The following is a 27,044-nucleotide window of genomic DNA, read 5'->3' as shown; positions in this document are numbered from 1 at the left end:
CCCCTCTGACTCAGCCTCCTAGTGTCCCTGCCTCCTCCTGGCATCTCACATAGGAACTTTCTGCCTTGGCCTTGGTCTTGGCCCTGGCCCAGATGAAACTGTCATTATGAATGGCATCTGTCCAGGTCTCTTGGCTCCTCCTTGGTTCCTCCTGAAGCCTTCCTTGATTTCTCCAGTGCTAATTAAGGACACTGGACACTTGTCCAGACACTTTCTCTCTCTCACACACAAGAAAAAAGAAAAAAAAAATGAAAAAAAAATTATGCTTCTATTTACATATTTTCAAAGTGCCTTCCTAATATGTCAGATTACAGCCAGCCTTGAAGAAGGTGGAGCAGACCAGGTTTTATCCTCAGGTGGGAGATGAAATAACTCAAGTTCAGAGAGGTGCGGTGATTTCCCAAGGCTGCGCAGCTATTAGTGGGAAAGACAGGAGGAGTGCCTGGATCTAACTTTCGTTTCGCACCTGTCTGGAATTCCACAGCCCACTGTTAAATGGGAATAGTCTCCTCTTTTAGAACTGTCTTTCATCCAAACCGGGAGCCCTGGATTCCAACACTAGCCCTTCAATTCGATGACAGCTAGAGATCAGGGCCAAAGGCAGCTTTCACAGAGATGACGGTTCTCTTTCCCTGCCCCTTCCAGCATAAGAAATGGAGCTTGGCAAATCCGACCCCCTCTGCTGTGCTGTTTGGGTTACCAGATCTCTGCAAGTTCTCCTTCTGAGTGTCTGAAAGGCTGTCTTAGCTCAGGCTGCTCTAACAGAATACTGTAGACTCAGTGGCTCAGAAAGTAAAGGCATTTATCTCTCTCAGGTCTGGAGGCTGGGAAGTCCAAGATCAAGGCCATGGTAGATTTGGCTCCTGGTGGAGGATCCAGCTCCTGGCTTACGGGTGCCGGGCTGCCTAGTTGGGTCCTCACATGGCGGCAAGAGAAAGCTCTGCTCAGCGTCTTCAGACCCTAATCCACGAGGGGGTCTCCACCCTCCAGACCTTATCATAAGCCTGATGACCCCCTGGAGACCCCACCTTCTAATGCCAACCATTAGAGGTGTGGGTTGAGGGGTGGGGCCTCAACGTATGAATTGGGGGTGAGGGGAGACCCATTTGGCCCGCGAGAGAAGACATCAGTTCTTGACTCCACAAGCTGCAGAGCACAGGGCCTGGGTCTCCTTGTGCCTAACGTGTTCGGTGGAGTCAACGTTGCCACCCAAGGGAGAGGAAACGAAGCCTGGAGTACTGAGCCCGAATGCTGCTGGCTGGAGAGCAGCCAGACGCTAGGGAATTGGAGCGCTGTGTCTTTAAGAAGGAAGAGGGCACATCTTTGGGGGTGGAGCCCGGCCCCATTTTCCAAGGGCTTGGAAGTTGCTAGGACCTGCCTTTGAGGAGACCAGGCCTTGTGGGTCTGGTTTGCAGCTTTGGCACCACGCAGGGCCCTGCTTCCCTCCTTCCCTGCTGCCACACGACTCAGCCTTGGCACCGGTGAGCACCCTCCCACCCACACACCCACGAGCTCTCTGCCGTCTTTCCAAGTCCAGCGCTGACGGCTGTCATTTCCAAACTCTTCTCCAGGCCTTTCTTCTTCCTTTCAAGTTCAGGCCCTTCTCTTGGGTGAAGAGAAGCTTCTCCACGTGGTCCCTTTCCTGCCAGTTGGCCTGTTCTGGTGGTGGGGAGGGGCACGGTGAGGGGCATCTGAAAATAAGAAACGTGGTTTTCTAGGCTGACCTTCCTGGGTGATGATGAGCCACCCAGGCTGCTGGCTGAGCTTATGCTGTGAATCGTGTGTGTGTGTGTGTGTGTGTGTGTGTGTGTGTGTGTGTGTGTGTTTCCTAAGCTGGAACTGAGAACTCTCTGGAAAGGGGCAAGGCGTCCCAGGCCTCCAGTATCCCAGGTGTGCACTGTAGGCGCTTAGAAGCCCCAGGCAAGAATGAGCCAGCTCAGGGAAGCAGGACTGGCCTGAGGAGTAGAGACACTTGCATTCTCTCCCCATCTCCCCCTGCAGCTTTTTGGCAACTCCTTGGACCTCCCGAGGCATCCTCATTCTAGAAAAGAGGCAAACAGTTCTGTCCTCGCCTCTTCCAGCTACCATAAGACCAATTAGATGCATGATGAGAAATTTCCCTCCGCGGACCAGTGAGCGGAATCAGGTGGGCGGAAGTTACAAGGAGGCAGATTTCAGATCCGAATCAGGAAGACATTTCCATCTCCCAGAGTCCCTCCTGTAGATTCCTAGTCACCCAGAGAGCCTTCTGCTCAGGGAACTTGTCAAGCCTCCCAGGTCGGTCGTCTGACATCAGTCCTGCACGAGTGAGCAGGGCTGTCCCCTCTGAGACGTGACAGTCTGCATTTCGGTGGATGTGGAAGGGCATTGGGAAGAATCTCGGGGCGGGGGGGGCGGTTAAGGACGTTGGTTTCTCTGGGCCGTTCCCAGGAGCCTGGCCAAGCCTTCTCCTGGAAGGGGCGTTGGGTATGCCAGGGGACAGCCAGCTGCTGGCTTGGGCTCTGTCACAGAAATGCCTTGCCATTTTCCGGGGCACCTTGAGTGGAGAGTTTCTGAGTCTGCAAAGCACATTGACGGAAGGCACAGGTCCTTTCTGCCTTGGGCCTCAGGGTGCTGACTCCGGGGGGAGCCGCCTTCCGGCCATGCAGAGTTGCCCAGGGAGGAGGGCAGCGGTGGGGCAGGCCACTGGTCGTGGTGCGGGTGCTCAGGAGGGAGGTGTGGTGCCCTCACACAGGACATCTGACCCGGCCAAGCTGGGAAGAGATGAGGCTGCCCTGCCTTCCAGGTGGTTCTTAGAGTATGATCGAAGGAAACATGTTCTCCCCCCTCTTTCAAAGCCTACCCTTCAGCTCCAAGACGGAGAATGAGACCCTCTCCTTCTACTCCGTAGTGGTCCCTGCTCTCCTCCCCACACTACACACCCTCCAGTCCCGGCCTGTCTGTCTCCCATGCAGGGGGAGATTGTCTCCTTTAACTTAGGGAGGATAAATTATTTTTGGTAGGAAAAAAGCCAGAAGAGATGAAGGAGATAACAGACACTTTTTTTTTTTTTAGATTTTTATTTATTTATTTATTTCACAGAGAGAGAGATCACAAGTAGACAGAGAGGCAGGCAGAGAGAGAAGCAGGCTCCCTGCTGAGCAGAGAGCCCGACGCGGGACTCGATCCCAGGACCCTGAGATCATGACCTGAGCCGAAGGCAGCGGCTTAACCCACTGAGCCACCCAGGCGCCCCTTTTTTTTTTTTTTTTTTAGGCTGGTCCTGTAGACTTGTGGAGAGCCCAGTTTGGGGACTGGGTGGGTAGGGAGGGCAAAGGCTGGAGCTGAAGGGGGTAAGTCAGGAAGCCTAAGCCCAAGTGTAATGGCTTGATTGAGAGAAGATGCCTGGCTGCGGGAGGGCCCCAGCCCCCTCTGGTGCCCGGAGGTCCAGACAGGTTGGGGACATCAGAGACCACCCTGGGTGTTGATATGGCCATGGGGGGCGCCGGCAGGGGGGCGGGGCAGCCAGCCCAGAGGAGGAACAAATGGGCTTCACAGGGAGACGCTGGGAGCTCTCAGAGGCAGGAGGGGGAGAGGACAAGCGCAGGCCACTTTAAGAAGCAGCTCTTGGGTTGGGGAAGGAGAGTGACCACTTCGTTTCATCATTTTATCTTATGAAAGAGACAGAAACATGTTTCCAAACTGAGGGGCAGCTCACAGAAAGGCAGAAGTTGAGCAATTAGGAGAAGGACATGATGAATCAAAGACACAGGGAGGTCAGGGAAAGGGATACCCACAGACCTGACACGGGGGGGTGTGGGCCATGCTGGCCTTTACTCCACCCTGAAATGGAGGCAGGAGGGTGCTCCCAGCCCTCTCTGCCTCGAGGGGCTTGGAAGTGGCTGTATTGGGGCTGAGGGGCCACCAGGCATAAAGACTTGTTCTGGGAGTAGAAAGGGGGCACCTGGGGAAATGGCATGAGAATCACCAGGTGGAACTGATGCGTTTAGACGACCCTCTCCTGGCCCCCGCCCCGTGTATGGGATGGGGGAAGCTGGTCTGAAAACCCAGGACACCCAGGCAGGGCTCTGTCCCTACCTCTGTAATGGTAGGATGTTGGGCAAATGGGAAGCTCTTAGGGTTTCCACCGCTGGCTGGTACGGCCAGTGGAAACTCACTCTCCTGGCTTAGGAGCTGTGCGGTGGGGGGGACGGGGGCTGGAGACGCACCGCTGCTCTGGGGAAAAGCAGAGTGTGTTATTAATGGCACCTCCCACTGCCTTGAAGAGCAAATATTCATGGCAAAGCAAATGGCCCAAGGCCCAGCAAATTGTTTCCGATGGAGGCAGTGTCCAGTGGAACCTGTGAGGACCCAGTGTTCAGGATATCGGGAGCCTAGCCTGACTCTGCCTCTGAAAGACGTGGGACTTTGCTTGGGTCATTGCAACCTCTGGCCTCAGTTTCCCCTTCCCCTCTGTGGGGGGTGGTGGTGGCCAGCTGGGTGGGAGGGCAGTTCCACATCATCCAGTGAGGGAGCAGCCTCAGAGGAGTTAGACCTTTCCAGAAAGTGCAGGAAGAGAGGTCTCTTCTCTTGAGGGTCTCCTCTCTTCTTCCCGTTTCCCCCATAAGCACAAACATCCCACAGTCTGCGCCCCCAGTCACATGCTCGGGTCCCTGCACCAGCGTCTGGAGCTGCTGTCGCCAGCCCAGCTCCCGGGGTAGAGCCGTGGCCAGCCCGGCGCAGGCCGTGCTCGCCGGTTCCTCGGCCGCACCCCCAGCAGCACCACAGTGGCCCCGACTCACTGGCTGCAGGCAGCTTGTTCTCTGCCCCCTGTGGGGACTGAGATTGATTTAGCCTGTTTCCGTGGCAGCGCTGGCAGCATCTGCTTCCCCACGAGGCTGAGTGAGTCACGGCCACCCACGCTAACCCTTGGCACAGCACAACCCTGCCGGGAGCTCGGAGGAGAAATCCGCAAGGAGATGGCAGAGCGCTTTCCACCATCGGGAGGTTTCCCGCGCTGGGTCTCAGGCCTGGTGCAGCTGGTGCGCTGGGCACAGGGGCCTGGGCACGGCTGACCCACCCAGAAACCAGGCGGGCTCTCCCAGGGGGTGAGGTTAGAGACCAGCTTCAGCTGCCTCCAGAGGGGCTCACCTGGGTGGCAGCCAGCAGCTGCAAGGTCTTATGGGAGAGACTCAAAGTCCAGGGCTCTTTTTACCCTCAATGACCAGCTCTGCACCCAGATTGACCCCAGGTTCCTTCTGGCTCTCATCCTGGGACCTTCTTCTATGGCACACGTCTGTCCTCTCTTCTGGGCTGTAGGCCTCACTCTGGATTCTCTCCCAAGGCCCTCCCCTCCCTGAAACTTACCTTTCCCTCTTCCTGATCTGGTGATCTGAAAGAAGGCGTGCTTCCTGTACCATTAATGGATGGTAGCATATTATAGTGTTATTCCGAAGGTATTATACTTAACCTTGACTTTGAGAGACAGAGCATCAGCCTCAGGGACGGGCCAGCAGCAGCAGCATCCCGCGGGAACTTATTAGAAATGCAAATCTCAGACCCCACCCCCGATGCACTGTGTCTCAGACTCTGGGGGTGAGGGGGTGACAAATTGTTCGCACAAGCCCTCCAGGTGATGCAGAGACAGGCCGCGTTTGATAATCCCCGGCCTAGGGAAGTGGATCTGAAGCAGTGTCTTCCTCACCCTGGGAGAAAGGGAGCGTTTTGGTCTGTATCTCTGTCTATACCCAGAGCACAGCTGTGAGGGTCTCTGTGTTCTGTGTGAGCCACGCTGGGGGGGCTTGGGTGAGCAAAGACCCCAATTGCTCTGACTCAGGGGAGGAGGCTAGAGTTTTCCGAAGTCTTGTCCTTCCTCCGGATTGTTTGCATCCCATGGAAAGAAACTGGTGTGTTTTTTTTCTATGTGGAAAAACGCAGCGCTGCCTCCCCCACCTCAGAGAGGACCCCGGGGGTAGAAGGAAACCCACCCATGGGCAGTGAACAACCTAGCCATGGTGGCCAGGCCTGGGGCCCGATGGGGTCCATTGCAGCAGAGCTGAGGGGCTCCAGCTGAAGGAAAAACACTGATAATACTTGTTCATCAATGTGCATTACTCTTTTGTCTATCAGGTTTGGGGTTTTTCATTTTGTTTTTTAGCATTTTGTGATCACCCTGTGCTAGGCCCAATAAATGGCCTGACCTCGAAAGAGCTTGCAGGCGGATGGGAGCATTAGTCAGAAGAGATCAGGCTCTGCCCAGGCAGCAAACCCCAGAACCACTGTGGCTTAACCGAACATCACAAAGGCTTAGCCTGCAGACGAGTCCTGCGACGAACTGCTCTTCTCCACAGAATCACTCAGGGGCTCCGATGATAGACAATCCACGTCTTGTAGCTGCCTTGGTCACTGCAGCAGCAGCGGAAAAAGCTGGAGAGGGTCAGGCACCCACCCAGGAGTGAATCCTGGTACTTCTGGTCACAGAACAGCATTAGTCGCCAGGCCCTGCCGAAGCTCAAGCAGGTGCATGCAGGAGGCCCATGCAGAAAGGAGAGAAGAATGGATACAGTCAGATACTAAAAGGCGTGACTGCATGGAGAGAGACCATTACTCTTTCATAAATGTTGCCGGGTTGCTTACCACGTAGCAGGCACTGGGCCAGACCCTGGGGAGAGCCCGTCACCAGCACAGCGGCTCTCCCATCAGCGAGCGAGCACCAGCAGCAGTTTATTGTGTTAGGAAGAGCGCCCCCTGGAGCTGTGTGATGCAGGAGCCTTGCTTTTATTTTCCTCGCTTAGGTTATGTTTTGTCATTATTATCTGCCTTCCACACCGTCAGGAAAACTCTGAGAGCTGGGATTTTTACCCAAGTTGCTTACTGCTCTATCTTAAGACATTTAACCCAGTCCCTAGGGGGCTTGACCAATACTTGTTAAGTGAATGATTAAAAATGGATGATCATGAACTGTGTTTCCGACCAACTCCTGCCCTCGAAGAGCTTATAGTCTGCTGTGCCAAGAACTGTATAAACGATTAACTAAAGTATAAAAAGAAATGTCATGCCAGAGAGGGTAAAATCCATGCCAGGGAAACATCTGGGCCCTCGAGCTTGGGAAGAGAGGCAGGAGGTCATCTTAACCACAGGTGGGGGCAAGGATGCTCGCCGGGGAATAACGAAGGTCCGGACAGGTTAATGGGCCTGACAGAGGGTGAGTTGTAAAGTAGGGGGCAGGACCCTGCCATATCCCTGGGTCTGGTGTGTCCTTCCCACACCAGCCACTAATGTATCTGTGCAGCAGTTTGGTTCTCCAATGGCTTGGAGAAGCCTCATGTCTAACTATCGCTCCTCAGGGAGGCTTCGAACCCCCTCCAGGTGTCGAGCCTCAGAATTTGGCCACTTTTGGTGTTTTGCGCTCGTCTGCTAGGAGAGGTGGAATGTGTTTGGTTGGGTCCTCCCTGCCCCACTCTACCTCAAAGCACCAGCTGCCGAGACAGCCTCACAGAGCAGGTAGCAAGTCACAAGGCTGTCTGCAGAGAGGACGGGAAGGCCCCATCTCAGCGAAGCCGGACAGAGAAGGGTAGACAATGGGCGGAACCAGAACTTTCCCCACAGGCAGGAATGAGGCTCATTATTTTCAGTTTAGCTTACAGCGAAAACAATGACCTAAGCTTCCCCTCTGGCTTCCAAAGCACTTTGGAAATGATTCCATCACAAGTCCATTAATTTTATGGGGGCTCTAAAGACAGGGCGCCTTCCGCCATCCAGGCTTTGTCATCGTATTGTCCTTCATCCCCACCGCTGTGTCATTTCTGCTTCTCTGTCTTCTTTCGCCTGCCCATTTGCCCCTCCTGCAAACCTCTCCCTGACCAGGACCCTAGCAGATACTTCCTGGGTGCCTGGTCTACAGAAGGCCCATGCTTGGTGTTGGAGATACCAGGATGAGCCCAACCAAGGCAGAACCTCAAGGAGCTTTCTGTGACATGGGTGTAGCTCAATCCCGACACCTTCCTAAGATCCTGCTTTCACCCTGTTCCACCTTCTACCCTCTCCCCAAACACTGGTTCTTCCTGACGCCCCTGTGCACCAAGCAATGAGCTGAGAGTTGTGTGCATTCTTTTGTTTAACTTTTCACGCCAGGGAGATTCTATGAGTATGTCAGTCTTCTAGATAAGGAGATTAAGGCTCAAAGGGTATAGAAATTGTACAAGGTCACACAGCTAAGAAATGCCCAGCTGGGATGCCTCCCTGTTCCCTGCCCTCAAGATCCATCTTTCTCCTGTCATGCGGCCTCCACCAAAACTGGGCCGCTGACTGTCTACACTCAGAACAAAAAGAACGAAGAAATGTCTAGGGCTTTAGCACTCTCTCTCACAGCCCTTCATTTTGGGAGATAGCTTAAAAAAAAAAATCTAGTGATTTTTTTCCTAAAGACCATGGATTAGATATCAATGCTTCCTCATACTCCTGGAGTTTTAAAACCTGGATGTTTTGATCATTTCTCCGCCCCCTGGAGAGTAGGAGAAGTCTTTTTTTTTTTATTTTCAGCGTAACAGTATTCATTGTTTTTGCACCACACCCAGTGCTCCATGCAATACGTGCCCTCCCTAATGCCCACCACCTGGTTCCCCAACCTCCCATCCCCTGCTCCTTCAAAACCCTCAGGTTGTTTTTCAGAGTCCATAGTTCATGGTTCATCTCCCCTTCCAATTTCTCTCAATTCCCTTCTCCTCTCCATCTCCCCATGTCCTCCATGTTATTTGTTATGCTCCACAAATAAGTGAGACCATATGATACTTGACTCTCTCTGCTTGACTTATTTCACTCAGCATAATCTCTTCCAGTCCCGTCCATGTTGCTACAAAAGTTGGGTATTCATCCTTTCTGATGGAGGCATAATACTCCATCGTGTATATGGACCACATCTTCCTTATCCATTCGTCCGTTGAAGGGCATCTTGGTTCTTTCCACAGTTTGGCGACCGTAGCCATTGCTGCAATAAACATTGGGGTACAGATGGCCCTTCTTTTTACTACATCTGTATCTTTGGGGTAAATACCCAGCAGTGCAATTGCAGGGTCATAGGGAAGCTCTATTTTTAATTTCTTGAGGAATCTCCACACTGTTCTCCAAAGTGGCTGCACCAACTTGCATTCCCACCAACAGTGTAAGAGGGTTCCCCTTTCTCCATAACCTCTCCAACACACGTTGTTTCCTGTCTTGCTAATTTTGGCCATTCTAACTGGTGAAAGGTGATATCTCAATGTGGTTTTAATTTGAATCTCCCTGATGGCTAGTGATGATGAACATTTTTTCATGTGTCTGATAGCCATTTGTATATCTTCATTGGAGAAGTGTCTGTTCATATATTCTGCCCATTTTTTGATATGATTATCTCTTTTGTGTGTGTTGAGTTTGAGGAGTTCTTTATAGATCCTGGATATCAACCTTTTGTCTGTACTGTCATTTGCAAATATCTTCTCCCATTCCATGGGTTGCCCCTTTGTTTTGTTGACTGTTTCCTGTGGAACAGAGTGGAGACCCCAGATATGGACCCTCAACTCTATGGTCAAATAATCTTTGACAAAACAGGAAAAAATATACAATGGAAAAGAGACAGTCTCTTCAATAAGTGGTGCTGGGAAAACTGGACAGCTATGTATAGAAGAATGAAACTCGACCATTCTCTTACACCATACACAAAGATAAACTCAAAATGGATAAAAGACCTCAACGTGAGACAGGAATCCATCAGAATCCTAGAGGAGAACATAGGCAGTAACCTCTTCGATATCAGCCACAGGAACTTCTTTCAAGATATGTCTCCAAAGGCAAAGGAAACAAAAGCAAAAATGAACTTTTGGGGCTTCATCAAGATCAAAAGCTTCTGCACAGCAAAGGAGAAGCCTTTCTGACGCTACCACGTTAGCAGTCTGGTCTGACACATGGACTGTGGCCTCTGTCTCAGAAGTCATCCCTGGGAAGTCTGGAAATGGCACAGATGATGGGCTGTCTCTTCGCAACATCAGAGAGGGTTTCGATGGTCTGGGAAGGGATCGGCACTGCTGGCCCACTGGCAGGCTTCACTTGTGGCTGCTTTTCACCCTGTAGTCCCCTCGGAAGGGCAGGAGATGGCAAAGAGCCCCACGGAGGTTTCTGAAGGTTCACATCCAGGAAGAAGGACGGCTTTGGAGGGCGACTCTTGCTTGCCATGGGATGTGTACATTGCCCGTGGATTTCGAGCATTCTCCTAAACTAGCAGAGATCTACAGCTGGATCGACAGCCAGATTTCGTTATTCTGGTGTTTGAGGCTGTCAAGTCTTGATTTTTTTTTTTTCTGATTTCACCACGCTCACCCACTCCAGCCAGCTCGAACTGCCTATGCCAGGAGAATGGAGAGGAAAGGAAGTCGGGAAAAAAGTCAGAACTCCCCAGATGGTCTTTTGGTGTCAGCCAGCTCTCCCACACAGTTTTGGTGCTGACTGCCTCCAGGAACACCGGCTCCCTCAGTCTCTTCGCTCCTTCCTCCAAGCTCCGCAAAACCTCCACATGGAGCTCTGTCTTCAAGGCCGCCTTTGTGGAGTGGTCCCCAGGCTTCCGTGAGCTGCAGCCGGAAGGGGGCAGCAGCCGTGGGGCTAGGAGCATAGGGTAGTCTGGATCCCAGAAGCCCGCCAGCATGTGGTGAAGCTTGGGACACAGGCCGGGTGCAGAGTAAGGACCCCGGCCCCGAAGGGGTCCAGTTGGAGTAAGACTGAGCGACTGGGGTGGGCTCTACAAGTGGGGGATCACATGGGATGGGGCTGAGAACAGTATCCAGCTTCGGCAGTCCGGGTGGGATTCCTTACCCCATCCTGGGCATGTGTTTTAGAGCAAAGCCTTCCTACTTGAGCCCTTGAAGCTGCAAGAGTAGCTAAGTGTCAGGAAAATGGAAGTTGAACTGCTGACATGTTTCTATCCAACTTCCGACAGTCCAGACCGGTGATTTTGTCTGCCAGGCTTCCCCCAACCCCACCGCAGGTAGTAGACCATCCCTCACGTTGTCTTCCCCACCCAAGCATGGCTTATACAGACAGATCGCTCTTTCGTAGGACACGATCTTCCCCCCGGGCCCCAATTAACCCACCCAAGGGGGTAATCTGACCAAAGAGAGGCCAACCAGGCCCTTCCTAGAGATGTTCAAACTCGAAACTCATGGTGTGACTTCAGCAGACCCTATCAAGGCCCAGGACATACCTCTTCCCCTTCACTCTACGTTCTGACTTCACATGATGGATTTTCTTTTCTTTTTTTTTTTTTCTTTTTTTAAGATTTATTTATTTATTTATTTGACAGGAATCACAAGTAGGCAGGGAGAGAGAGAGAGGAGGAAGCAGGCTCCCTGACAAGCAGAGAGCCTGATGCGGGGCTCGATCCCAGGACCCTGGGATCACGACCCGAGCCGAAGGCAGAGACTTTAACCCACTGAGCCACCCAGGTGCCCCGGATTTTCTTTAATAGATTCTCCTGCATAATCCATTGATGAGCAGGTTCTCCAAATGGTTCATGTGCCGTTGAGAGTCTGACAGGCTGGTCTCTCACTTGGGCCTGGCTCTTATTAAAAGCCAGAAGATCAAAAAGGATTGAGTCATTTTCTTCATTTTGCTTCATTTTGAAGCAAAATTTTGAAGCAAAATGCTTCCTTTTAACACCGCAGCTCTCTCCCAACCTCCAGAATCTCTCCTGGAATTCAGAGCTGCCGAGTGGCCCTTTTTATATTACATACCTGAGCCGAACCTTCCCTAATTTCAGTGAAACCCCTCAAGCTGGGAGTTAGGTGAACACAGAGTCAGCTGTCTTTTTAAAGAAACAGACAGATTCTGACACAGAACCATATTTCGCTATTTTTGTGCTATGCACTTATTTTATCTACTAGACTGTAACCTTTTGGAGAAGTGTCGAATGTCTTTGTTTCCCTTGACTTCCAACACTTCATATTCAATAAATACAAGTTTGATACATCAATGAATCATTCAATCACATTCCTTAGGTTAAATATAAAATTAATGATTGAAGTATCATTAATGAAATAGATAATCCCACTAAGATACATTTTAAAGCATACTGTTCTATATTAGAGTGGTTTTAAAATAGATCCCATTATTAATAACATTGGGCAAAACAGGTTGGTATTTTTTTTTAAGATTTTATTTATTTATTTGACAGAGAGAGAGATCACAAGTAGGCAGAGGAGCAGGCAGAGAGAGAAGGGGGAACAGGCTCCCCGCTGAGCAGAGAGCCCGATGCGGGGCTCGATCCCAGGACCCTGAGATCATGACATGAGCTGAAGGCAGAGGCTTTAATCCACTGAGCTACCCAGGCGCCCCGGTTGGTATTTTTCTTTTGCATGAGGCACAGAGGCACAGAAATTCCTACCACCTTGAGGATGAGAGGAAATTGGAGGGCCCAGGCAGAGAAAAAATGTGCTATAGATGTATGTCTTGATTCTTCTTGTGGGCTAGTGAGCTGGCTGAGGTGCGTATTCATGTACGGATGAACACATGGGATTCTGGGAGGGCTCAGTGGAAGTATGGGGGGGGCAGAGATCCTTTGCTCCTGATTGCCTCTCCAGGCCTGAAGTGTTCCCAACCCTCTCCTGCTTCAGAATAGGGCCGGTGGCTAGAGGACATCAGTTGTTCTGGTCCACCCAGAATCCATTCCACCCTCTTCTGGTAACAGCACCGGGATTTGCTGCTGGGGATACACTCTTCCCCCACTCTCAACACTTGTGACCTCATCCTTCTGTTCTAGAAGCGGACATGTAGCCCTGTCCTGGCCAGACGGTGGGCTCTAGCTCCCTGGCCATACTGTGGATTTAAGAGGAGCCCAACCAGTCAGCCTGGGGTTGGTGGCTGGAAGAGAGGAAAGAGGCACTCTTTTCCCATGGGCTAAGCCCAAAGATTCGGGGTGACGTGGGGAGGTGAGGGACCCTGAAGGGGGAGGTGGTGCCTGAAAATGAAATGAATGAAAATGAAACCGACCTGGGGTGGTCAAAGGAAGCCGCACAAACTTTACTCAGTGGACTGCCCAAGATGAGACATCACCTCTCAGAGCAGACCGCTTTGGTCTGGTTCTCAGTGCAGCTAAGGGTCCTGCCCATGAGAACAGAAAACCAAGGGAGAGAGGACTCTGCCACTGAGTCACGCTACTCTGGTGCCAACCTGGAAGGCTCCACTTCTGTGCCTTTCCCATTTTCTCCCCTGACAGCATCTCATTCCCCGGGCAACAGTCCTTGAGAGGCTGCCTGCAAAGCCCAAGGCACCCAAGGGCCCTGGCTTCCCCCCTGGTGTCCCACCCCCTTGTGTCAGCCTGGCTGGCCGGGGGAAGGGGAGGGTTTCCTGTGAATGCACTTAAATATGTTCAGAGCCATTTTTAGACTTTTTATTCTATAGAACAGAAAATTGCTGAAATTAGGAGACATTTGAAGTGGCTCTTCAACAAGCCCAGAAGAGATTTCTGTGCTGCTCTATTTAAAAGCCCAGCAGCAGGTTGTTTGGGCTTCTGTCTTGCTGTTATGTAATAAACATAATGTTAAGCTTTGGGAGCCCCCAATACATGTTGAGAGGGAGGAAAACAGCAGCCTCACAGTGATGTGTGCCCTGGAAATGCTTTGTAGAGGTTGGGAAGAAGGTAATAGAGCTTTCCGTGTTAAATAGTGTTAAAAATAACAGCGTGTGCGCGCAGATCTTAATTACTATGTAAATTCCCGAAGGAACCGGTAGCAAAAAAGAAAATGGAAAGGAGGTGGTTGATTCATATAAGGGGGAAATGTAATCAACAACCAAACAGAAGCTGTTTTTAAGAAGACAAAGGGACCCAGAGGTGTGGACCCATCTGTTACAGAAAGGAGACTGTATTAATTTTCTATGCTGTGTAGCAAATTACCATAAACTTTATGGGCTTGAGACCGTGCAGATTTATGAAAACTCAGATCTGTGGATCAGACCTGTCGTGGTGCAGCTGTGTTCTCTGCTCTGGGTCTCGGGAGGCTGGAATCAAAGTGTCGGCTGGGAGGAGCCACCTTGGAAGCATGGGGTCCTCTTCTGAACTCACTTAGCTTTGTGCAGAATTTAGTTGCCTTTGGTTGTAGGACTGAGGTTCCCATTTTCTTGTTAGCTATCACTGGGCACTGCCCTCACCTCCTAGATGCCTCCCACATCTCCTCACTTCCACAGGCTCTCTCACAACATAGCTGTTATTTCCTTCAAGGCCCCAGAAAATCTCTCTCATGCTTCCAGTCTCTCCACCTTCTTCCATATTGGACCCCTAGACCCTTTTTTAAGGAGCTCAGCTAGGTCAGGCCCACCCATCTCCAGGATCGTGGGGGCAAGAATCTTGGGGGCTATCTTGGAATTCTGCCTACCTCAGTGATCAAAGTTTGTACAAAAGCAGAGCTCCCAAACATGTACTCTTATTACACTACTGTTATGGACTGAATGTTTATGTCCCACCAGAATTGCTAATCTGCTTTGTGATGGTATTTGGAAGATGGGGTCTCTCAGAAGGTGATTAGGTTTACATAAGGTCGTGAGGGTGAGACTCCTGCAGTGGGATAGGCATTCTTATAAGAAGAGATGGAAAGCCCAGAGCTCTCTACCTCCATTATCTGAAGATATATGGAGAAAGCAGCCATCTTTAAGCCAGGAAGAGGGCTCTCACAAGGAACTGACCTAGCCCACACCTTGACTTGGACTCCAACCTTCAGAACTGTGAGAAATAGATGTCAGTCTATGGTATTTATTTATAGCAGTCTGAACTGACTAAGACAGCTATAATACTGAAAGCCACATTAATTTACCTCAATATGAACCTTCTGGAAAGCAGGCTCTCCAAAGACTGTGAAAGCATCCAGTATCTAGAGTTTTCTCATGAGCATGTCCTTCCATGTACACCTCATTTTTTTGAGCTTTTATTTGTTCAACCCTTAGCTCCTCTTCTCCTTTTGGCCTGGTGGTTTATCCCAGGGCCAAGTCTATTTTTCCCTTAATTCCATCCACAGTCTAGAGCTGAGCCATTCACGAGAATCTGACTTGCCATCCTGTAGATGTCCTGTCTAGAGTTTCTCTCATTCAGCTAAGAAGCTCCTGGCTCTATTCTGGGTGCTCGGGAGGCCTTGTCCAATCTTGGATGCAAGACCAACTGAGCCCGGCACCCTCAGCCCCAAAGCAGAGCCCAGGGAAGGACACCATCCCCAAAGCCTCTTGTTCAGGGTCTTTTAGGCTCTTTTAGGCTTCTCTGATGAAATCTTGTCTATTCACTGTTCTCCACTCTCCTGCTGGGTGGGAAAATGAGCCCCACGAGAAAGCAGTTTTGGGGCTGGGAGACTTGCTATAACCTCATTCAGGTTAAACTTCCTTAAGTAACTGAGAATAGACCTGAGTTAGATTTCTTAGGGCACTTCTCTGTGCTGAGTGCTTAACCAGGAAGAATGTTACATGGGGTACCGAGCTGAGGGCAAATAGCTGTGACCAATTCCCTAACCTCAGTCACAGAAGGGACTTGAGAAGTTGGACTTTGGGGTCCCTGGTGTCACCACAAGCTATATCTACTTCTTCCAGAATCCTTTGCCCAACAGCAGAGCTATTGTGAAGACTTCCCTCACCCCTACCCTCATGCCCCAAGCAAGCAAGATGTTTACTCCAGCACTGGGAGGAGGGGGTGCAGGCAGAAAAGGGAAGAATGCTAACCATAACTAACGTAAGTCAGATGGCTGGGCTGGCCACTAACCAGAGCTCTGCCTTGCCCTCTGGGGATGGCAGAAGCAAAAGGCTGGATCTCTGCATGGCACTCTGGAGGTTTAAGCTCGGATCTGAAGTTTAGCCACCCCCTGCCCAGAACTATTGTTTGTTCCCCCTCTTTAAGAGGAGGTGACTTGCCATAGACAATAAAAAGACCTCGAGACTGACCCCTACCTACTGCCTGTCAGAACTGAAGGGGGTTCCTTAATTTCTTTCAACTTCCATTTCCTCATCTGAAAGAGTAGGGGTAATTATGCTTGGCTTGCAGGGTCTTTTTTGAGAATTAGAAATCATACCTGGCACCGTACTTGGAAACTACCACTCCCTCCAGAAAGGGTTACTATGGCTGTTCTTCTTAGCCCTGCCTCTAGGTGTAGGTTTTTCATGGTTCTGCCTCAGCTAGGCTGTGAGTTTGAGAGCAAAGATGGTGTCCGCACTGAGGATTGCAATTCGAGTACCTGACAGAGAGGAGGCTCTGGTCTCTGAGTAAGTGTGGAGAGTCTGGAATTTGAGCAAGGGGCAGCGGCCACGAGGAAATAAGCGTCTATGCTCAATGACTTACTCTATTTTCTGGGTCGGGGTTCTCAAATTCTTTGTGTTCAGGACACATTCAGAGAAACAGACATATTCAGACACTCGTGAGTCAGCAATAATTGTAACTCTCTCTTTACTATTGAAGAACAGTGTCTTTCAGAAGCTATGAAAGCAATCACTGCAGGGTACCTGGGTGTCTCACTGGGATAAGGGGCTGACTCTTGATTTCGGCTCAGGTCATGGTCTTAGGGTCCTGGGATTGAACCTTGTGTGGGTCTCCACGCTCAGCACAGAGTCTGCCTGAGATTCTCTCCCTTTCCCTCTGCCCCCCCCCCCACTCGTGTGCTTTCTCATTTTCTCTCTCAAGTAAAATTTTTTTTTTTAAAGCAATCACTGTGGCTTCACTGTTTATTGGGATGTCTTTGTGTGGTTGAGCGGGTAGCTGTTTACCACCCTGATCTCCCCTACTAATGTGCACAAGAAGAATTCTTCCATGTCCAGTTAACCACCATAACTTCTTGGTCCCTGGCTTGACAACACAGCTTCGATGTTTTCACAGCAGTAGAGCTCGTGGCCATGGTGTACCGGCCTGCCAGTCTCAGGCAGGAACTTCAACATTGCCCTTGGAATCCCAGGATTGAACTTTGCAATTTTTATTGGTTGGTAATCTCATAGGTCCTTGACATATAGTCATTTGTAAGTCATTTTGCTAAGATGTCCATTTTTAAAAATTAGTTTATTATGCAAGTAATATATGAAAATACATATATGTACATTTAATGCCCACACAGTACAGACACAGAGAAAAAGCTGTAGAAGTCTTCCTCTTTTTGTATCAGTCAGAATAGGTTATGTTATAGTACAGTAACAAACACCCCCAAATCTCAGTGGCCTATGGCCACGAGTGTGTATGTCTTATTCATACTGCATGTTTTCTATGAGCCCACTACAGCTGTGTTTTTTTCCTTCCTCTAGAACCAAAGCTGATGGAAAAAATAACCATCTGGAGCATTGTCCATCTCATGGCAGAAAGAAAATGACAAGACAAATGGTGCCCTGACTTCCCGAACTCAGCACAAAAGTGACCAACATCACTTCTTTGACTAAAGCAAGTCACATAGCCATTCCTAAGTTCAATGGCATGGGGATACATCCGCCACAGAGAGGAACGTGACAGGAAAGAATCTGAAACGTTTAGTGAATGAGAACACATCTCTACCATCTCCTCCTAGGATGACTTCTTTCGCAGAGGTAACCACTCTCAACAGTTCAGTCCCTTTTCTTACGTATTTGTGTGTGTGTGTGTCTCTCTCTCCATTTATTTATTTATGTTTCTGTAGAAAGAGGCATGTACATAAACATGGAACAGTACACATATTGCTCTGCAACTTTCTCTGTTCACGTCCTTTGTCTCAGAGACCTTTCCACGTCAGTACATAGAAGTCGATCCTACTCTTCTAACAACTGCCCAGCATTTCATGCCATAGTATCTCGACATTGTTGGAGTACTTTTGGATATTTTCAAAATCGTTTGTTATTATAAATAATGCCATGATAATTACCCTCATACAGACACATACATTTGTGCGCACGTGTATTTCTGAGTAACAGTTTTCTAGAAATAAATTGTTAGAGTAGAGCATGTGTATATGACAACTTTAATAGGTTTGCCAATTTGCCTTGAAAAATGCCTTCACTGGGGCACCTGGGTGGTTCAGTTGATTAAGCGTCTGCCTTCGGCTCAGGTCATGATCCTGGGGTCCTGGGACTGAATCCTGCAGTGGGTCCCTGCTCAGTAGGGAACCTGCTTCTCCCTCTCCTCCTTGCTCAAGTGCTCTCTCATCTCTTGCTATCTCTGTCAGTATCTCTCTCTCTCTCTCAGATAAATAAATAAAATCATTTTTAAAAAATGCCTTTATCACTACACACAGCCATCAGCAATATGAAAGAGCCTGATTTCCTACATCATCAACAACTCTTAATATTATCAAACTTTTTCTTTTTTTTTTTTTTGTTGATATGGTAAGTTTTAAAAGTGGTAGTTCATTATTTTATTGTATTTAATGTGTTTCCTTCTTTATCAGTGAGGTTGAGCATTGCTTGTGTTTATTGTCTAATTTCATATTTTCTCTGTTGTGAATTGTCCATTTCCGCTCTCTACCTGTCCTCTAGTGGTTGTTTTTCCCTTCACGTTTGAGTGAGCTATTTGATATTACCCTTTGTTTGTACTACTGGTTATGAATGCAAGCATTTCTCATTTGCCATCAGGAACTTTCCTAAAAACCAAACACTGAGCAAAATGTTAGAGCAGCTCTTCTCCTATCAATTCCGCACTACCAACCAATTTCCTGAAACACAGAACAATGTCAATATGTGCAACATATTAGCATGTCAGTTGCAGGAACCATGTATAACAAATCAGCATGTCAGTTGCACCAAAGGTTGCTTCCTGATGATCAAACAGTGAATGACTTTTCACAGATATTTGCATGTGTGCATTCACGTGGTCAGAGTATCCTCAACATCAGACTCAATCCCTTTGCTGACACTGAGTGCTTTTCACAACATCTGCATGTGATTCTGACATTCTTCCAATTATATGTGGAAAGTAACTAGAGAACTTCTCCCCACCCCCACACACATGCCACTTTGTTTAAAATGTTATATTGAATCTAGGGGATGTACAAATAAAATTTTCTGTATTAACTTTGGTCCAGAGCACATTGTGTTGGAAAGAGATGTATGCTCTGTAAAGTCTGAGTGTCACAGACAGGGGGATTCTGCTGTGGAAAACTTGCCTGGGAGAGAGCTTGTAAGATATGTCTCTATTTACTTCCAGTCTGGACATTCTCATTTTAATTTTGTTTTTTTGGGTTTCCCCCCTAGATTTATTGAGTTGTAGTTGACATGTAACTTGAAGTTGTATAATGTGATGATTTGGCATATACATATGTTACGTAATAATCACCAGAGTGAGGTAAGCTAACACATCCTTCACGTCACATAATTTCTTTGTGTGTGTGTGTGTGTGTGTGTGTGTGTGTGTGTGTGTGTGTGTGTTGAGAACATTTAAGATCTACTCTCAGCAACTGTCCAGGATACAACACAGAATTGTTAACTACAGTCGGCTTGCTCTATATTAGATCCTCAGAACTTACTCTGGTGGTAACTGGGAGTTTGTGTCCTTCGACCAACATCTCCCCATTTCTTTCCCTGTCCCTAGCAACTGCCATTCTATTGTCTGTTTCTGCAAGGCTGGCTTTTTAGATTCCACATACAAGTGAGATCATCCAGTGTTTGTCTTTCTTTGTCTGACTTAACTTTGCTTAGTGTATCTACTGCCCTCAGGGTCCAGGCATGGTGTCACGAATGGCAGGCGTTCCTACTTTTGGTGGCTGAATAATATTCCAGTGTGTATGTGTGTTTGTGGACACCATAGCTTTTTTATTCATTCATCTGTCGGTGGACATTGAGGTTGTTTCCGTGTCTTGGTTATTGTCAATAATGCTGCAGTGAACATAGGGGTGCACATACCTTTTCAAATTAGTGTTTTTCTATTCTTTGGGTAAATTACCGGTAGTGGAATCACTTGATCATACAGTAGTTCTATTTTTAACTTTTTCAGGGAACTCTGTACTATTTTCCATAGTGGTGACACCATTGTTTATAATTTTGTTCATGGCGTCTCTTATAGTTGCAAGATTTGTCATTCTCATGCAGTCAAATTGGTCAATTATTTTGTTTAAGGTTTAAGGATTTAGAGTCTTGTTTTAAGTGACTTTCCCTGTCTCCAGTTTTTTTTTTTTAAAGTCTCCTACATATACATATATTTTAAGGTTGTTAATTTGACATTTGGAATTAATTATTGGGTAAGATAGATAGAGATAGGATAGTGGAGTCTACCTTTTCTCTGACCCCAAAGCAGGCAGCATATCAACCCAACACCTTTTTCCAACTGGTTTGAAATATACCATAAATTAAATTCTCAGCATTTAAAAATATGTATTCTCTATCTTCAGGCATCAAATTTTGCAGTGCTGCTGGTGTACGGGGATGCAAATCTCGGGGAGCATGGTACTAAGGACCAGTGTCCATGTATCAACACGAGCATTTTCTGTTATTGTAATGATTGTCACACAGGTAAACACTTTATGGGACAAACTATTCTGAGATCAAGGCAGCTGCTGGTGACGCATGTCGAGGGATCTAGGTGAAATGTCTGTTTCAGATAAAATTATGAAAGTTTTTAAGGGGTCATTTTACTTTTTCAGTTATCCTTTAATGCACTTTCCTTAGGACCCTTAGAGATCTGATGATGTTCAAGAAATCAGGGATTTGGTAACTCTAGGGCAAGTCCCTGGACACATTCACATTCTGCTGGACTGTGAGCCTTCTGGGTCCTGGGGATTGTCCTGCAGCTGTTCCCGCCTCCGCGGTGGTTGGGGGTGAGACTTCTCCGGGTGTTTCCATCCCACTTGCTTTATGAAAGAGGAGGCTGTGCCCTCGACCTCCATCCCTTTCTCTCCCCACTAGTCATCCCATGGCAACCAGAGCAACCCTTCTCCACACCTCTAAAAGGCCACCTGCGGGTCTAGTCAGAGAAGTTTGAAGAGGCCAGAGTCGGGGTAGTAGAGTACAGGAGTGTTCAGATGATGGCTGACATCTCTCTCTCTCTCTCTCTCTCTCTCACACACACACACACACACACACACACTGCCCCTGAGTGAAAATTAGGTGACACGTTAGAACAAGAAGGCCAGCCTGGGCTGAGAAGACAGTCTGAAAGCCTCATGAGGAGTTTTGAGAAAGCTTTAGCCTGTTGGTGGCTGCCAGTCCGGGCCAGGCCTCTCCTGACCATGGGCTGCCCCCCAGCCAGCCTTGTAGGAATCCTCCTCATTTCTTCAGGGGGCTTCACCCCCAGAGACCAAGCCCTTGTGCCCCCGCCAGGGCTACTCAAACTTCCTGCTCAGCCACACCAAGCTGCTTGAAGCCTCACCCCGAAGCCTGGAGAGACACAGCCCGTCCCACTCTAGGCAAATGGGATATTTCTTGGCTGTCCCCAGCTTTGTCTTTGAAACAGAAGCAAAGTTTGTGTTCCACATCATGGATCTGTGCTTATTTTGATATAAAAAATGCATGTTCAATTTCATGCCTAACCCTCCCTCCCTCCCTCCCTCCCAGTAGGTCCCAGTATAAAATCTGAAACTGCTTTCACTTCATGGTCCTCATTACAGTTGTAATTAATTCATGTTTGCCTAATAATTTAGCTGCTTTCCTTCCCACTGGACTGTCAGCTGCCAGAGGGAGGCACTACGTCTTCCTTACTCCCTGCATTCTCAGGGGCTCACTAGTGCCTGTCGGGGGCTGTGGCTTTTATAGTCTCCGCCGTGAGAGCCTTCTTATTATGAGGCTGACCTGGGGATTCCAGTCCTCGTGCAGGTCAGGTATCTGTGCTTCCTTTTACAAGCAGAAATGCCTAGAGAGTGGCCTCACAAAGGGGTCCCTGTTTACCAAGGGTCCGGGTGAGAGGTGCGATCCATCGCTGCTGGGGACCATGTCACAGCTCCTGGCGCTCCCCTGGGACAGCAAGGTGATGACATCACCTGAGAGCACATACAAAAAGCACCTATTCTGTAAAAGTCTCCAAGGAGAATTTCTTTCAGCTCATTCTTGCTGTACTGGGCGCATAACATCATAAGTCACGGTTTCCTGGATTCCGTTCAAGGGCATCGATGATTTGGTAGTTACTTGATTTATAGAAGTTTGCTCAAGTCAGAGAAGAAATTGAAGTGTGTTTTGCTGAGGGTAGGAAAACAACTCAATTTGGAAGAGGAGCGGATATCTCAAATAAGCAATTGTAAATTATGTCAATTTCCCTCACCTTTGGGTCTAATTCTGCCGTCTCCTACACGATGTCAGTGACAACCCTTCTTAGCATTCCTGATACCCACAGAGCAGCAGTCTGTGGGTTAAAAAAATGCAAGTTCCTTAAAACAGCCAAGTGCTGTCTCTGAGTTTCATGCAAAGATGTGGTTAAGCAGCCTTTGAAGACAACACTAAATAAAAATAGTAAGAAATCTGAATTGTGGAATAATTATTACTGTAATTACTTGCATTTACTGGACAGTCGTTACCTGGCAGATACTGGGCTGAGTTCTTTACATGGATTGGCTTGTTCCATAGCAACCATTCAAGGTAGGGAGAATTATTATTCCCATTTCCCAGATGAGGAAACGGGTCTCTGGAGAGAGTGTGTAACTTTCCCAAGATCTTGCCCAGTAGAAAAGAGAGTCAGAGCTTGGACGCTGGTTCACATCATTTTCTGGTCTGGGCTCTTCCCACTGACATAAATAAGCAATGACGTTTGTGTTTGAGAAAGAAACAAACTCCTGTCATGCCGAGTACCAGTGGCTGGTAAGCTTGTGTTTTTCATTCCGGGGCCGAAGGGATTTGTTTCCCTTGACAAAGACATAAAGATCCTTTGTAAGCGGCGCATTTTTTGACTCTTAGGTGATTGACAATCTGCTGTTCTCTTCCCTTAAAATGTTAAGCATTGCCTCTCCTCTGCAAACCCATTACAATCTAACAAAATTTTTGCGAGTTTGGCCCATGTTGAAATTCCAGCAAGACGCCCGTTTCGGTTTGACCGGTCATCAGACAGAGAGTTCTGACCAGCGGTGGTCTTTTGAATGGCAGGCTGACATTCACAGCCTCTGCTGAATGTCTCTCTCTGAGAGCAGGGCTCCGCAGGGTTTCCTTCAGTCTCTGGAGTTGGTTGGAGTTTGTAGACGCTTCAAGCTACCTTTACGGAGTACTCGTGCAGGTGCATTTTGGAATGGAATGACCCTTTCCCTACAGCCATGGACCTTTCTGTCCGTCCGGGTCCAACCATCCCCCACTTCGGGAAGCATTTTCAATCCCCTTCTGTCCAATGCAACAGGGATAGACAGAGCAGACGCTATCTGCCCTATGTTGTGCTATTCCAGGCCGGGGGAGGAGACTCTCTATAAAATATTAATGTATTAATAAAAGCTGACATTTATTGACTGCTTCTCGTGAAGCAGGACTTCATTTTATCCTTGCAGTCATTTTTCAGAGTGGGGGAGCCCCAGGTCCCAGTAGCAGACTGAGATCCAGGCTGATTGCAAATCTGACATCACAGTCTGAGAACTTAACCCCGATTTCTTTGGTACCATTGCAGTGAATGCCAGGCAGTCTGAAGACAAGGGTGGGACCAGTCCCGGAAGAGCCCAGGGAAGGAGTGGAAATTGAGCTGGATTTAAAGGATTGCATTGGAAAGATTGGAAAGGTTTGCCCTGGGGTGGAGTCGGGGCAGAAAAACAGGCTCTCTTGTTTTTGTTCTCCTTATAGAGCAATGGAAAAGGTGAATTAGAGCGCTTTGTGGTTGGCATTACCAATTAATTTTAAAATAAACACCCGTCTTGTCATTTGAACTTAATTTTACTATATAGCAGATCTCTTCAGATTTCTTTTGTTTGTGCAGATTTTGCAGGCAGGGGTTTTAAATCAATCAAAGAGCGTCTGGGCTGAAAGGCATTAGTTTTTGTGTGCATTAAAATAATTGGCCCAGTTCCTCTCTGAAGCAATAAGTAAAACTTCTCTAATTCCTGTCTTAGAGGAAAAGTAATACTGTAGAGGGCAAAAAGCATTCACCTAACTACCTCTCTTTTATTTCTAGAACATGGTATGATGTCCGGGAAAATGAATTTACACTGTCTGGAGGAAGAGCTGGGATCAGCATACGTAGCCTGAACTTAGCACAGATACCGTGTCCTTGACAGTCATGCTTAATTTGCATGATAAGTGAGCAAAGTTTTCCAATAACAGAGAGGGAACAGACTGGGAAACAAGTTTGAACTTATATATCCTGCACACGATGTCAGGATACCTCACTGTCCTCTTTTCTTCACTTTGTGTCATCCCACCATAAAAGTGCCTCCTATAAAATATTCTTTCTGGGATATCTGGACTTTGTTTCCAAGTCATTTAATTTCCCCCTGGTTGTTGACTCTGTGTCCTTGTCTGTAAATCATCGACCTCCTTCACGGTTTCAATCTTCTTGTCTTTTTTTGCAGAAAGTAATTTTTTCAAAGACATATTTCAATACATATAAGGGGGAAATTACCTGACTTTGATTTAGCATCTGCCAAGGAGCTTTTTGGTGTGTTTCTGAGAAAGCTAGAATCTGGTGACTTTCTTCTCTGTATGGGAGCAATCCAGGCTCTCTGTCCCTGCACAGAGATAAGCATGTTGGTGGCGGCTCTGTGGTGTGGTTGGGCCCGAGCCTACCTTCAGCTCCAGCGTCTAGCCCTGATCAGTTGAGTCGATCGTGGGAAACAGTCTCTCCTGTTTCATGGGAGTAAGGCAGCACATGGACCTTACTGCCGCCAGGCCTCCTACAGTCATCAGGGACTTAGCCCTAGGAGGCAACCCACATTGGATGTGAAAGAGAGGGGAGGTAGGAAGAAAGAGAGTCCTCGTGCCATTGTAGCCATCAGTGCTGTTCGCTGTACCTCTGGGCTCCCAGTTGGCCAATAAGTCCCTCTTTGTTTAAGAGTTTTAATTCAGTTTTCTGTTACTTGCCGTCAAAAGCATTTTATCTTCTACATCAACAACTGGGCCGTTGAACTGAAACACAGTTCTACACCTCGCAGTGCAGTTGATCCATTGCAACTGTCTAACGGTAGCGTACTGGGTAAATTAAGTTGCAGCCACTGATGGTAGATGAGGTAGGACAGACGATGCTGTTAGAAATAGAATTGTATTTTTCACTCACGTGACAGCCTGAAGCAAGTGTTTCTGGTCGGCAGTTGGCTCTCTTCCCCTTGGTTCCACCAGTTTTTCAGGAAACCAGCTTCCTTCCACCTTGTGCCTTCCCCATCTCCTAGGGTTTGTCAGCATCCTCATCAAGCTGGCAGAAGGGGACGGAAGATGAAGGGGGTACCTCTGCCTCTTAAAAACCTGGGTCCGGAAATGGTACGAACTATTCCCACTCTCCTTTGGCTCAAACTCAGTCATGTGGCCACATCGCCCAGCAAAGAAGGCCAGGAAGAAAAAGTAAATTTTTGATGACGAGTTCACAGTCTTGCCCAGAAAGAGTGTTCTATAAGATTATTAAATTACGTGACAAAAAGCTCAAGAACAGTGCACATAATATCAGCCCAACTTTCCAGATGCCCGTGTCTATGCGTGTATAAGCTAAGCCTCTATTTCAACATTTGTTCTCGGTCTTCTGCACCCACGTTCCCCTTCTGGCACCTTCATGATGACCGCGTTTGCAAATACACTCCACCACCCTCTGGTGAGCGTGAGCATTTCATTGTAGATCTTGTATGGAGACTAAGATGAAATCAAACTCCTCTATGGACACTTGCTCTTTCCTCCAAGATTCTCACCCCATGTCAGTGGTCCGTCTTCACCATCTACGTGCTTCCCTTCCACCATGACCGGCACAATCACCACCTGACCAGAGCCCACTCTGCCCCCTGCCTTTGGTTATTTGCCATCTCAGAAAAACAAAAACCTGCTAATCTACTCAAAACAAATGATACGCTTTTCTCCTCCAGCATACCCCTTCAAGAACTTAGCGAATAATTCACTGAACAAAGAAAGGTTTCTTTTTGGGGTACATCTGCTGGGTGGGGAGCTGCTAAATAAGGTGAATTTTTGCCATAAAAATTCACTTCCGTAGACAAAACGGGAGGGATAGTCCCAAAATGTCGACCGTGTCTATCTCTAGGTAACTGGATTACACATATTTTTTTTTTCCTTCTGCATAATTCTGTACTTTTCTGTAAATTTTGCTTCTGTATTTTAAAAATTTTCTATAGTACATGCTGTATTTCTTTAACAAGCTGAAAAGACATATTTTTTCCCAAGATTTTACTCACTTATTTAGAGAGTAGGGGGAGGAGCAGAAAGAGAGGGAGAGAGAATCTGAAGCAAACTCCCTGCTGAGCACAGAGCCTGATGTAGAGCTTGACCCCGTGACCCCGACATGACCTGAGCTGAAATCAAGAGTTGGACACCCACCCTACTGAGTCACCCAGGTCCCCCAAGCTGAAGAAACATATTAAAGGAATGTATTTTCACTCAACTTCAGTGATCGATAGGGAACTATAAATCAAAAACCACAATGAGATCTACTTCCTGCCCATTAGCATGGTTACCATAAAAAAAAAGAAAAACAGAAAATAGTAAGTGTTGTCAAGGATACAGAGAAATTAGAATTCTTGGTTGTCGCAGGGAATGCAAACCAGGGCAGCCGCTGTGGAAGACAGGATAGAGGCATCTCCAGGCAGTAAACGTAGACTTACCATAGGATCCAGCAATTCCGCTTCTGGATTGACACCCAGAAGAGGTGAAAGCGGTATCTCGAAAAGGTATTTGCACCGCCATGTTTATAGCACCTTTATTCACAATAGCGAGGAGACGGAAGCAGCCCAAGGATCTATCGGTGGCTGAATGACTAAACAAAATGCGGCATTTACATACGATGAGATATTATTCAGCCTTCAAAGGAGAGAAATTCGGGCACATGCAGATGATGAATCTTGAGGACATTATGCTAAGTGAAATGAGATTGTCACAAAAACAAACACTGTACGGTCACCTTGTACGAGATGCTTAGAGTATGAAGTTCATAGAGGCTGAAAGTACTATGGTGGTTGCCGGGGCTGGGGGAGGTAGTGTTGAACGGTTACAGAGTTTCAGCTGGGAAAGGTGAGAATGTTCTGGAGATG

The 27,044-nt window shown here is 48.0% G+C and overlaps 1 long non-coding RNA gene across 1 annotated transcript; it reads left to right on the top strand.

The window, feature by feature from the left end:
• The first annotated feature begins 1,395 nt into the window (after positions 1–1,395).
• On the top strand, positions 1,396–24,229 carry LOC123944555. The gene is made up of 4 exons (XR_006818809.1): positions 1,396–1,481; positions 17,257–17,532; positions 20,301–20,421; positions 23,981–24,229. It is a non-coding gene; the product is annotated as an uncharacterized LOC123944555 (long non-coding RNA).
• Positions 24,230–27,044: the final 2,815 nt, after the last annotated feature.

The sequence above is a fragment of the Meles meles genome, chromosome 6 (genome assembly GCF_922984935.1).
Source record: "Meles meles chromosome 6, mMelMel3.1 paternal haplotype, whole genome shotgun sequence".
Lineage (NCBI taxonomy): Eukaryota > Metazoa > Chordata > Mammalia > Carnivora > Mustelidae > Meles > Meles meles.
Note: the sequence above shows the minus strand (reverse complement) of the source record. Positions and strands in the feature narration are given on the sequence as shown.